We start from the raw sequence: 14,447 nt of genomic DNA on the forward strand, positions 1-14,447 counted from the left end.
TGTTAAAGTGTGTTTTATTGCTGAGAATGTGATCTATCTTGGTGAATATTCCATGTGAGCCTGAGAACAATATGTATTCTACTGTTTGGGGATTAGATCAAGTAGATGGGTAGGGTTGTTCAGGTCAAATATATCGTTACTGATTTTCTGACTGCTTGATCTATCAATTACCAAAAGAACCTTGTTGACGTTCACAAATTTTACAGTGGATTTTTCTATTTCTCCTTTCATATATACCAGCTTTTGCTTGATATACTTTAAATCTCTGTTGTTTAGTGAATACGTGTTAAGGATTGTTATGTCTTCTAGAATAACTGATCCTCTTTTTTTTTAATATGTAATGCCCCTCTTTATCCATGATCATTTACATTGCTCTGAAGTTGCTTTTGTCAGAAATTGATATAGTTCATTCAGCTTTTTTGTTTGTTTGGCTAGTCTTAGAATGGCAAATATTTCTCCATCCCTCTGCTTTTAATCTTTCCGTGTTTTTACCTTGCCTTAGCATGTCTTGTAATGTTTTGATCAGTGTGGGACATAATGTATTGGGTAATGGGATCTGAGGTAAAGGGCCTTTGGTGTGAAGTTTTATGTTAAACTGTTTAGGAATTGGGCTGAATTTAATAGTGCTGTAGGTAAATTTAATGTTTTCTCTATAGGATTCAAAATCCTCTAGTGTCTTTGTTTTAGACTTTCCTGTTGCCTTTGGTTTTTCCTAAGAACTTATTAAGTAGAGTCTGTACCTTGCATCTTTCAGCTGTATAGTGGAGCCCTAGTGGTATGTTGGTAATGTATGGGGAGAAGAGTTATATAATCTTGTAATTAAATCTCAAAAGTCAATTAACTATCTTGCCAAATATTACACAACTCAGCAAATTTTAAAGTTGGTATTTGAGAGTGAGCCAAAAGTCTATACTAATAAACATATACTTTGTCACCTTCGAAACACTCATCTCATCACATATTTCTTTACATGTTACATGTGTATTTGTTGTCTAACTAGTTATCAGACAGGTACAGAATCAGGGCACCTCCTACATCATTTCCCAACATACTTCAAATTCACTTCAAATCAATTTCTCCAGAATGTCAGAACCTAAAGTGATATTACAGATATCCCATTAACACAATAAAATAGATCTCAAATTAATGAAATGTGTAATTTATAAATACAGACTATAGAGTAGTTTCATATTCTTATATTATTTTTTCCAGGGAAGGCCATATTTATTTGAATCAATCAATACCTACTTCATCTAAATCTACTGTCTTGTTATGACCAGAGATATCCCCCTCTAAGCCATTTTTGGATTCAAGATAAATCACAGAGCAGCTAAATTAAAAATAATCTCTAGCATAAAAAAAACAAACAAACAAAAGACAAGAGAAAGTGGATGTATGAATAAATATATACATATATATGATTAAGTGGAAGGATTAGTCACACATTTTAATAGTTTTAAAATCAAAGTAACATAAACAAAGTTTCAAGGTGAGTATTTGGGAGTCATGTACTATCTTAAAATAATGCATAAATTTCAATTGCTTTCTCCAAAGAGAGAGAAAACTCATCCTGAAATTATTGACATAGACTCTACTTTTTTAATAGGAGTAAAATCAACTTGATTAGATGAATACCATGCACCGGAACACTGTACACCTGGCTAGCACAATTACCTTATACACATAGGATGCTCAGTAAGGGATTGTTAAATGCATGAATTAGTGAATGTCAAATCATACAGATAAAACAATTATAAAAATCTGATATTTATTAAAATGTTAAGGCATATATATATACAATGTTTGCAAATATACATATGCATATATATGACAAAAATAAAAACGAACAGCCATCTTCTCACAGCCTAGCTTAAGAACAAAAATATTTGAAGTTCTGTGTTTCCCTCTATCATATCATCACTCTTCCTATCATCACACCATCTACTTTTAGACAGAACAACTCTTTTGAGATTTGTCTGCATAATTACCAAATGCTTATTTATAATTATATCACACATGTGTGTGTTCCTAAAAAATATATAGTTTAGATTTGTTTGCTTACCAAGAAAATTTATTTTCTTATTAATTTTCCTCAGCAGGTTGTAATACTTTTGGATTTTTGCTCTTCCTTATAAAAATTAGAATCAATTCGTCAATAACCATGAAAATCTTATACAGTTTTTCCTTGAAATTGTGTTGAATATATAATTCAAGTTGGAAAGAATTGACATATTAAGTGCAACTTTTCATATGCATAGTGTTTTTCTCCACTTAACAGTTTTTAATGTCTTCTGACACATTTGTGTAATTTTCTCCAAGATATCTTAAATATATTGTAAAAATATTTATTCTTTGATGCCTTATTTATTCATTTATTTATTTTGCTGTTATAAAGAATAATCTTAAAACAAACAAACAAAAAACAAACTCGTTGTCGTCGAGTCAATTCCGAGTCATAGTGACCCTATAGGACAGAGTAGAACTACCTTCACAGGGTTTCCAAGGAGCAGCTGGTGAATTTGAACTGCCAACCTTTTGGTTAGGAGCCAAGTATCCAAATGTTCTGGTTTTTGGAATTGATATATAATTGGCAAAAATGGCAAATTTATACCAGTATTTTTCTATAGAGTCATTGGAATTACCTTTTAGAAAAGCTTATTTACTTTGGCTAATGACAACTTTATTTCTTCTATTACATTGTTTTTATATTTATTTATAGTTCTTTTCTCATTGTAGTAGCTACTACATCAACTACAATGCTGTATGGAAGTGATGATAGTGGGTATCATTGTCTTGCAATATTTCATCTTTAGAGGCATTTTGTATATAATTTTTATTAGGTTAGGAAATTCCCATCATTCCCTAGTTTGCTAAGAGTATATTCTGCTTTTAATTATGGATAAGCATTAGACATAGCTTAAACAATATTTTACATCTATTCATATAATCATATTTTATATACCGCTAATGAGGTAAGTTGCATTAATTGTCAAAATACATTAGTTGCTAATATGTTATTTATATTTTTCTTCATATTCATTTATAAACTGACCTGTAATATTTATTTCTTTTATTACATTTGCCTCACAATTTTTATAAGATTTTATAATATGAATTAAATTATTTGAAGAGCTTTATTTCTTTTTTCTTTTTCTTGAAATATTTATGCAAAATTGGAAAAGATCTCTTAAAAACTTTAAAAATAATTTCACACTTTGCATATGGAAACTTTTTAACCACTGATCATATTTCTTTAATGATTAACAGATTAGCTAAGTGTTCTTTTTCTTCTTGAGTCAGTTTCGGTAAGTAATATTTTCCATCGTACCATTATGTAAAAAAAATTTAAATTAAGGCATTTTCTTGACGTATCGTATTTGCTATTGTTTTAATTTCAATTTCTAGTATTGTTCATCAGTAATCTCATTTTTTTCTGTATCTTTCAGAGGTTTACTTTTTTTTAAAGTTCTTTCAAAAAACTAAACTAAGACTTTGTTAATTCTCATATTTTATTCCCTTCTCTTTTCTTTTTCATTGTCTGTATGGTATTCCATTTTAATCTTAAGCTTTATTGATGGACATTTAACACGTTAGTTGTGAGCACTTTTTAGTTATGTCTTATGGCAAAAAATTTTAAGTATAATTTTAGATGTATAACCCAATTTTTATATCTAATATCCTTTACTTTTCAATTATATAATTTCCATTTTGATTTTTTCATTTCATAATTTATTTACAAGTTTTTTAAAATGTCCTAACATATTGGTGTATTTAGTTATATTTTTAATGATTTCCAAATAAAAGTCTTTGTGTACAAAAAATATTGAATCTGTTAGAATAATTCTTTATAAATTCTTGAAGATGTACATGTCCCAATTTTGTATCATTTTATCAACATTCTATATAACAGTGCTTGGACACAATAAATATATTCAAACTGTTGAGGTGATGTTCTAATTAATTCCATTAGATCTAATTCATCACGCATGTTGTATAAATCTTCTATATCTTTATGATTGTATGACTGCATTGCCAGTGGATCACTGGAAATATTTGTCAATGTTGTCCAATATGATAACAAACTGATAAATTACTTGTATTTCTGAAAGTTTTGGTCTTGTATTTTTGGCATGTAATACCAGGTGCATATTACAAATGTTCTATTTTCTTTCTGACTGGATGTCTTTATTATGATGAAGTTACCCTCTTAAACTCTAATAACACTCTTTTTGACTTAAATATTACTTGTGTGGTTTTTATATAACCAGATTCTTTTTTGTTAGTATCTGCCTGGCATATTTTTTTCCATTTTATTTTATTTTTTAACTTTCATTCCTCTGTACTCCTATGTTTTTGTGTGTCTCCTGTGAGAGTATGTATTTGAATTTTGTATATTCATTTACTCTGACAATTATTATTAGATCTTTAGAGTTTTTAAACCTATACTATTTACCTTTATTTTAATTACTGATGCATTTTGATATATTTCTAATATTTTATTTTTCTAAGTCTTTTTGTTTTTATTTATTTATTTATTTTCTTGTGTATTTTTTCCTCCACTTTAGTGCCCTCTTTTGGTTGTTTGGATTTTTTCTTTCATTTTGTTTGATTTTTCTGCATAACTTTGTTTTAAATATTCTCTTAATTATCATATACATATATATATACATATATATGCATGTGTGCAAAAGTAATTTAACAAACTCGTTAAACAAATCCAAAATCAGCTATGTTTATTAAATTGTTTAACAGCAGAATTTTTAAAAAAAGGGAAGAAGAAGCAAAAACATAATGTTTCATTCTCAAGAAGGATTGTTATTACTTAACAAGGAAATAATATAAAAATACAAAAAATAATAATAACGTTTCACAGTATAAAACTGTCGTGAGATTTACAAATACAATCCAAGGAAATTTAGAGTCAGTTAAAATAAAAATTGAGGGAATATCGTAATACTTTTCTTAAAGAAGAGAATGTGATGTGAGTTCTTTAATGTTACATAGATGATTAACTGACGGGAATAGGTAGAAAAAATAATTTAAAGTACGGAATCTAGGAAACAATTGCAGGTGCCTTGAGTAACCAGTTTGAAGTGTATGTGTATGTAATTGTCACTGCCATCTTTGCCACTGAGTAAATCCTGACTTACGGTAAACCCATGAGTGCCAGAACAGAGCTGTGCTCCATTGGGTTTTTCAGCGACTAATTTTTCTGAAATAGATCGCTATGCTTTTCTTCTGAGGTGTCTCCAAGCGGACTAGAACCTCCAACCTTTGTGTTAGCAGCTGAGTAAATGTTTTATAACCCAGGGACTCTAACTGATCTCTACAGTTTCTTAAAGTTCAATGAAATAAAGTGAAGTATAGGAAAATTGGGATGTGAGGAAACATTAAAATATATAGATATTACATAGTAAATTTAAATTTTAGATCACTCTTGAAGAACTATAAATAATTGGCTATAAATAAATACAGATTCAACCGTATACTACATGTTTATCTATTTAAATTTCATTTTAATGTAATATCTTGATAGCTACAAAGTTAGGGACTGTGTAGACTGTTTTCTTCAAGAAAAAAACAAAAATATTTTAAAACAATTTATTTTGGTCTAAGTTAGCATAAAATAAACTTTAGTCATTTTTGTGTATTATATTTTTATTTACGTAGGCTATTATTCCTAAGAATTTCATACCTCGCCTTCGTGGATAGTCTTTGAATTCTAAGGAAAAGAAACAGTAATTATTTATATTATGCATTTCTATTTTGGAAAGTTTTGGGAAGTCTTCCCAATTTAAACTTGCTCTAACAGATTTATATGGTTTCTGACACAAGCTGGCTAAAAAGAGTGAAGCTTAAAGACGCTTGAATATATCCATTGTAGTGTGGAAAACAAGAAATACATAAATTATTTTGTTGTCTCTTTAAATTAGATTACATACAGCAAAGAATTCTCTTTTGAGAGTCAGGCAACACATAGGATCTAATTTCTCTAATTAGTTGCCTTGTTCCTGCTTCTGCTTCCATGGCATCTATCCACAAGCAACCATCAGAATCTGAAAATGAGTTTTATTTTAGAATGACAGGCATATTAGCTAAGGCATCTCACTGAGAGTGCACAGGAATATTGGAGAAAACAGAGCACATTTACTAAAATTTCCAAAAAGCAGAGAAATTTTCTTTAGATTGCTTCTCTCAGTCCACTTTCTACTCTACTACTCTCCATTACCTTCTCAGGTATATTAAGGTAAACACAATGGCTTATAGGTAAATTGAGATTGTGTGTGTGTGTGTGTGTGTGAGTGTGAGTGTGTGTGTGACAGAGAAAGTGGGAGAGAGCAAGAGTTTTTCTGTCACTATTTCTGTTTATCATATTGCTTTAACTTATATCTCTATATATTTGTCACATTTATATCGTTTTTTGTTGCCTGAGTGGAACAAATGGTTAAACACTCAGGTACTAACCAAGAGGTTTGTTGTTCATATCTACAAAGAGGTGCCTCAGTAGAAAAGCCTGGCAATCTATTTCAGAAAAGTCGCAGCCATTGAAAACAATATGGAGTGAAGTTCTACTCTGCAACACACAGAATCTCCATGAGGAGAAATTGACTCAACAACAACCAGTATATAACTTTCCATCTATCTATTTAATTCTCTATCTAGTTATAGTTTTATGGCGTGGAAATCTTCAAAAATAGTCATGGATTTTAATTATTTTGAAAATTTTAATTTGCAAGGTAGGTTCAGTTGAATAGCCTGTTTTAATAAACACTGTACATTTTCTTATCAGTATTTTCTTCTTAATAAAAGAACCACTAGTTTTTAGTTAAGCACATTATTGTCCTAGATTAAAGCTGTATCTCCCAACCACCTTTGGGGTTAGACGTGTCAAGAGACATGAGGTTTGGGTGGAAAGCATAGTCAGAACTCATGCTAATCATGTGCACATGAAAATGGTAGATATATTTAGAGAATTAGTGGATGCTTCCTCCTTCTTACCATTTTTTTTTCCAAATTCTATGAGAAAGAGAATCTTGTTCATGAAGCAGTCCATCTGTAAACAAAGATGAAAGGAAATAGAGTTTTGTTAAGTCAGAGGCTCTCTGTCTGTAGTTTGAGTTAACTGAATGATCATCATATGAAACACTTGAGTTCTTCAACTAGTTTTCTACCTGAAAATGCAGCAACTAAAATACTGCAGCCGTTTAGCAGAATATAAAACTCGTCCTCCATCTAATAAAGACCGTGAGTCTACCAGTCAAAATGGGATTAAGGATGTTGCTGCCTCAGGTAAATCCTTCGTTGTAGTTGGCCATAGTTGTTTTTGTTAGGTGCCTTCCAGTCCATTCTGACTCATAGCTACCATATGTACAACAGAAGGAAACACTGCTCATTCCTATGCCATCCTCACAATTGTATGCTGCTTGAGCCCATCGTCGCAGCCACTGTGTCAATCCATCTCATTGAGAGTCTTTCTCTTTTTCGCTGACCTTCTACTTTACCAAGCATGATGTCCTTCTCCAGGGACTGATCCCTCCTGATAGCATGTTCAAAGTATGTGAAATGAAGTCTCAACATCCTTGCTTCTAAGGAGCACTCTATACTTCTTCCAAGACAGATTTGTTCATTCTTTTGGCAATCCAGGGTATAGTCAATATTCTTCACTGATATCATAATTCACAAAGGCATCAATTCTTCGGTCTTCCTTATTCACTGTCCAGCTTTCCCGTGCAGATGAGGCAATTGAAAACACCATGGCTTGGGTCAGGAGCACCTTAGTCTTCAAGGTAACATATTTGCTTTTTAACATTTTAAAGAGATCTTTTGCGGCAGATTTGCCCAATGCGACGTGTCCTTTGATTTACTGACTGTGGCTTCCATGGGTGTTGATTGTGGATACAAGTAAAATGGAATCCTTGACAGCTTCACTGTTTTCTCTGTTTATCGTGACATTGCTTATTGGTCCTTCTGGGAGGATTTTTGTTTTCTTTATGTTGAGGTGTAATCCATACTGAAGGCTGTAGTCTTTGATCTTCATCAGTAAATGCTTCAACTCCTCTTCACTTTCAGCAAGCAAGGTTGTTAATGAGTCTTCCTCCAATCCTGATACCTGTTCTTCTTCATATTGTCCAGCTTCTAGGATTATTTGCTCAGCATATGGAATGAATAACTATGATGAAAGGATACAGCTCTGATGCACACCTTTCCTGACTCTAAACCACCCAGTATCCCCTTATTCTGCTCTAATGACTGCCTCTGGATCTATGTTCAAGTTCCTTATGGGCACAAGTATGTGTTCTGGAACTCTTATTCTTCACAATATTATACATAATTTGTTATGATCCACACAGTCTAATGCCTTTGCATAGTCAATAAAACACAGGTAAATGTCTTTCTGGTATTCTCCACTTTCAGCCGATATCTATCTGACATCAGCAATGATATCCCCGGTTCCATGTTCTCTTCTCAATCTGGCTTGAACTTCTGGTAGCTCCCTGTCAATGTACAGTTTCAACTGCTTTGAATTGTCTTCAGCAAAATTTTACTTGTGTGTGATATTAATTATATTGTTCGATAATTTCCACATTCAGTTGGGTCACCTTTCTTGGAAATAGGCATAAATACAGATCTCTTCCAGTAAGTTTACCAGGTAGTTGTCTTCCAAATTTCTTAGCATAGATGAGTGAGCACTTTCAGCACTGTATTAGTTTGTTGAAATGTCACAATTGGTGTTCTGTCAATTCCTGTAGCCTTGTTTTTTGCCAATGCCTTCAGTGCAGATTGGACCTCTTCCTTCAGTACCATCGGTTCCTGATTATGTGCTATCTCCAGAAACGGTTGAACATCAACCAATTCTTTTTGGTATTGTGACTCTGTGTTTTCCTTCCATCTTCTTTTGATGCTCCCTGCGTCATTTAATGTTAACCTGCAGAATCCTTCAGTATTGCAACTCAAGGCTTGAATGTTTTCTTCAGTTCTTTCAGCTTGAGAAATGCCAAGTGTGTTCTTCCCTTTTGGTTTTCTAATTCCAGGTCTTTTCACATGGCATTATAGTACGTTACTTTGTCTTCTAGAGCTGCACTTTAAAATCTTTTCTTCGGCTTTTTTACTTCATCATTTCTTCCGTTTGCTTTAGCTACTCGATGTCCAAGAGCAAGTTTTAGAGTCTCTTCAGGGGTCCCTTTTGGCCTTATCTTTTGTTCCTGTTTTTTTAATGACCTCTTGCTTTCTTCATCGATGATGTCCTTGATGTCATTCAACAATTTGTCTGGTCCTCCGTCATTATTGTTCAGTGATCAAATCTATTCTTGAGATGGTCTCTAAATTCAGGTGGGATATACTCAAGCTCATACTTGGCTCTCGTGGACTTGTTCCAATTTTCTTCAGGTTCAATTTTAACTTTGATAAGAGCAACTGATGGTCTGTTCTGCAGTCAGCTCTTGGCCTTGTTTTGGCTGATAATATTTAGCTTTTCCATAGTCTCTTTCCACAGATACAGTCTATTTGATTCCTACATATTCCATCTGGTGAGATCCATGTTTATAGTCGCGGTTTATGTTGAAAAACGGTATTCGCAATGAACAGGTCGCTGGTTTTGCAAAATTCTATCATGTGGTCTCTGGCATCGTTTCTATCAAGGCCATATACTCCAACTACAAATCCTTCTTCTTTGTTTCCAACTTTCGCATTCCAATCACGAGTAATTATCAATGTATACTGATTGCATGTTCGATCAATTTCAGACTGCAGAAGCTGGTAAAAATCTTCAATTTCTTCATCTTTGGCCTTAGTGGTTGGTGCATAAATTTGAATAGTAGCTGTATTAACTGGTCTTCCTTGTAGGAGTATGGATATTATCCTATGGCTGACAGTGTTGTTCTTCGGGAAAGAGCTTGAAATGCTTTTTTTGACAATGAATACAATGCCATTCGTTTTCAGGTTGTCATTCCTGGCATAGTAAACCATATGATTGTCTGATTGAAAATGGCCAATACAACTTCATTTCAGGTTCCTATGCCTAGGCTATTGATGTTTATGCATTCCATTTCATTTTTGTTTATTTCCAATTTTCCTAGATTCATATTTTTACATTCCACATTCTGATTCTTAAAGGATGTTTGCGGCTGTTTCTTCTCATTTTCAGTCATGCCATATCAGCAAATGAAGGTTCCAAAAGATTGACTCAGTCCAGGTCATTAAGGCTGACTCTGTTTTGTGGAGACAGATCTTCTCTAGTTGTCTTTTGAGTGCCTTCCAGCCTGAGAGGCTCATCCTCCAACACTGTGACAGACAATACTCTGTTGCTCTTCATAAGGTTTTCACTGGCTGATTTTTTTTTTTTTTTTCAGAAGTATATCGCCATGTCCTTCTTCTTACTCTGTCTTAGTCTGGAAGCTTAGCTGAAACCTATCTGCCAAGGGTGACCCTCCTGATATTTGAATACCAGTGTCATAGCTTTCAGCATTACAGCAACATGAAAGCCCCCACAGTACAGCAAACTAACAGATGCATGGGGATGGCCATAGTTAGCACCTATTAAATTGAATCGAGGAGTGGGGAAGGGAAAAGAGGCCAGCAACTTAAAATATATACATTTATAGGCATATAAACAGAAATCTAGATAAAAATCTAGTGATGATAACTCACCTGTGAGATGATCTGTTGTTTAGTTGTATTAAATCACTACATTTGGGGTAATCTGTTATAAAACAATAAATAACTAATACATTATATGAAGTTAAATAATATACCAAATTTTACACAGTAGGTTCCCTGGTTTGTCTAATTCCAATTGTCAAAAATGCAATACAGGAAGGAGAATGGCAGTGTGTGTAGCTGCAAGCTCCTATCACCCACCATAAAAAGACAAACAGAAACTGGCAGAATCAGCAGTGTTGGATCTCTGGAGACCAGTCAAAGAGTTATAGAATCTAAGCTAATGCTGAATCCAGAGATAGGCAATGCACAGACAATGTATAGATGGTAGTCAGGCTTTGGTATTTGCCCCACCTGTGTCCCAGCTCTCCCTAGCTTTGGTGGTCATCTTAAAGAGGTGACATTGGCCGATGTTCCCAGTGTGGGAGCTTGCTCCCTACCTCTGGAAGGAGCAGAGTAGACATTATTTGAAAATTATTGTCTATTTCTGTTCTGACCTATGTGGGGACTCCCTGAGGGATAATATGGGACGTTTGTCTTAGTTTGGCCTGTCTCAGAGATTCAGGGTTGTCACTATCGATAGCCAGTTGGGGTTAAAGAGTGCCATTGAGGCTTACAATGAGCTTCTAAGGGCTGAGAGGAGTTTTCTTTCACATATTGAGTCTTTCAATGGCACCATATACACAGGGAAATTGAGGAATCCATACACACTTCCAGGGCAAGATGCACATTAGGAAATTTTCTGAAAGCACCCAGCACTTTTACCTTGGGTTGATCCCGGGGTTCTGTACAAGCCTGGCCAGTGGCCGAAAGAGGGCACTGGCACAGAGGCAGTTTGTAAAGACTTGTTTTTTTGTTTTGTTTTTGTTGTTGTTGGTTTTTTAACCCCCCCTCCCCATCCCCACATTGAAAACACTAGCTGAATACACATTAATAAGTAGAGTCTTCAGTGTTCTCACATGTCCAGGAAGGCAGTCTTTTCAAGGTTTGTTGAGGGAAATGAAAGCACAACACATCAAAACTTATGAGATGTGGTGAAGACAGTGATCAAAGGGAAATTTATAGCTATAAACATCTACATTATAATAGCATAAAGACCTCAAATCCGTAACCTAACTTTCGTTTTTAAGAAACTAGAAAAATAAGAGAAAACTATATTCAAAGCTACCAGAAGGAAGGAAATAAAACTCTTAGAACAGAAATAAATTAAATCAAGAAGAGAAAGACAGTAAAGAGAACAACAAACCCAAAAAGTGGTTATTTGAAAATAATAATAAAGCTGACAAATCTTTAGCTAGACTGATAAGGAAAAAAAAAGTGAAGATAGAAATAAATAATATAAAAAAATGAAAGTGGGGGAATTACTGCTGACTACAGGAATACAAAGAATTATAATAAAATAATAAGAAAAATTATATGCCAACTAATCAGGTAACCTAAGTGAAATGGATAATTTCTGAGGAACACACAAACAACCTAAATTGACTCTAGAAGAAATAGAAATTTATGATATACCTAAAACAAGAGATTGAATCAGTATTCAAAAAACTCCTCATAAAGAGAAGTCTAACAAAACATGGCTTCACTGATGAGTTCTACCAAATGTTTAAAGAAGAATGAACATCAATCCTTCTCAAAATCTTCCAGAAAGTAGAAGAGGAGGCAACATGCACTAACTTATTCTATGGCAGCCGCATTACACTTAAGTCAAAGTCAGTTAGACACCACAGAGAAAGAAAACTACAAACCAACATTATTTATTAATACAAATGCAAAAACCTCAACAAACTACTCTCAAACTGAATCCAACAGTGTACTACAAGAATTATGCACCCCGACCAAGAGGATTTATTCCAGGAATGCAAGCATTATACAACATAAGTAAATCAATCAATGTAATAAATTCCATTAATAGAATAAAACAAAAAGAACAACATAATCATCTCAATTCACACAGAAAAGGCATTTGACAAAATCGAAAACCCCTTCATGATAAAAACCCTTAGAAAACTAGGAATAGAAGAGAAATTCCTCAACATGATAAAAAAGTGCATTTATATAAAATACAAAGCTAACGTCTGACTCAATGGCAAAAGACTGAAAACTTTACCCCTAAGATGAGAAACAAGACAAGGATGCTCTTTTCACCACTGCTATTCAATGTTGTGCTGGAAGTCTAAGCCAGGGCAATTAGGCAAGAACAATAAATAAAAGACATTCAAATCAGAAAAGAAGTAAAACTATCGCTATTCACTGATCACATAATTCTATATTTAAAAAATCCCAAAGAAAGCACAAGAAAACTACTAGAACTAATAACTTAATCAGCAAAGTTGCACGTTACAAAATCAACACACAAAAATCAGTCATGTTTCTATACACCAACACTGAACAAGCTGAAAAGGTAATTAAGAAAACAATTTCATTTGCATCTAAAAGAAAAAAATACCTAGGAATAAATTTAATCAGGGAAGTGAAATATTTGTAAAAACTATAAAATATTGCTGAAAGAAATTTAAAATGACCTAAATAAATGGAAAACCATCTTGTATCCATGTATTCATGGACTGAAAGACTTGTTATTGTTAAAATGTCAATCTAACTCCAATAAATCTATATATTCTATACAATCCCCATCAAAATCCCTGCGACCTCCTTTGCAGAAATAAAAAATGTCAATCCTTAAATTCATATGGAATTGCAAGGGGCCCTGAGTAGTCAAAGCAAATTTGAAAAAAGAAGAATAAATTAGGAGGACTCACATTTCCCAATCTAAACTATAAGTTACAGTAATCAGAAGAGTGTGGTACTGGTATAAAGATAGACAAATATACCAATGAGATAGAATTGAGATTCTAGAAATAAACATATTTATCAACAGACAAATAGTTTTCAACAAGGGTCTCAAGTTAATACAATGAGGAAAGAATAGTCTCTTCAACATATGGTGCTGGGAAAACTGGATCTCACGTACAGGATATATTATTCTTGGCCAGCAATTTTTTTCTTTCAAGGTTTTATATATATCAGCCCATTGCCTTCTTGCCTGCATGGTTTCTGCAGAATAATCTGAGATTAGTTTTATCGGTTCTCCTCTGTGTGTGACTTTTTGTTTTTCTCAAGCTGCTCTCAGGATTCTTGGTTTGCCTTTTGTTTTAGCTAGTGTGATTATGATGTGCCTTGGTGATTTTCTTTTGGGGGTCTATCCTATATGGGGTTCATTGACCTTCTTGGATGGCCAGCTTTTCATCTTTCATGATATTGGGGATGTTTTCTGTCAGCAATTCTTCACTGATCCTCTCTGTGTTTTCTGTTTTCTCTCGCTGTTCTGGAACTCCGATCACTAGTAGATTTTTGCTTTTGATTGTATCCCATATAATTCTCAGGGTTTCTTCATTTTTCTTCATCCTTTTTTTCTGGTTTTTCTTCAGAGTTGTATCCATTGTTTGTCTTCAATTTCACTGATCCTATCTCCCATCATTTCAAACCTGCTCCTCAGCCCTTCTATGACACTGTCCATTTCTGAAATCTTGTTGTTTATCTTTTGGATTTCTAATTGTTTTGTACGATTTTTAGTTGTGAATTTATTTTAGCATTTTGTTCCTGTATTATTTTCTTGAATTCTTCCATTTTTTTGTCTGTATTTCCCATGAATTTGTCTACTTTTTCCTCACTTTTGTCTGCTTTTGCTTAAACTCTTGGATAATTCTGAATATTAGGGATTTGATCTCCCTATCAGTTAGGTCTAGTGTCTTTTCTTCTACTGGAAGGTCATCTGGTGTTTTATTTTG

This window comes from Trichechus manatus, unplaced genomic scaffold, assembly GCF_000243295.1.
Source record: "Trichechus manatus latirostris isolate Lorelei unplaced genomic scaffold, TriManLat1.0 scaffold00034, whole genome shotgun sequence".
Taxonomy (NCBI): domain Eukaryota; kingdom Metazoa; phylum Chordata; class Mammalia; order Sirenia; family Trichechidae; genus Trichechus; species Trichechus manatus.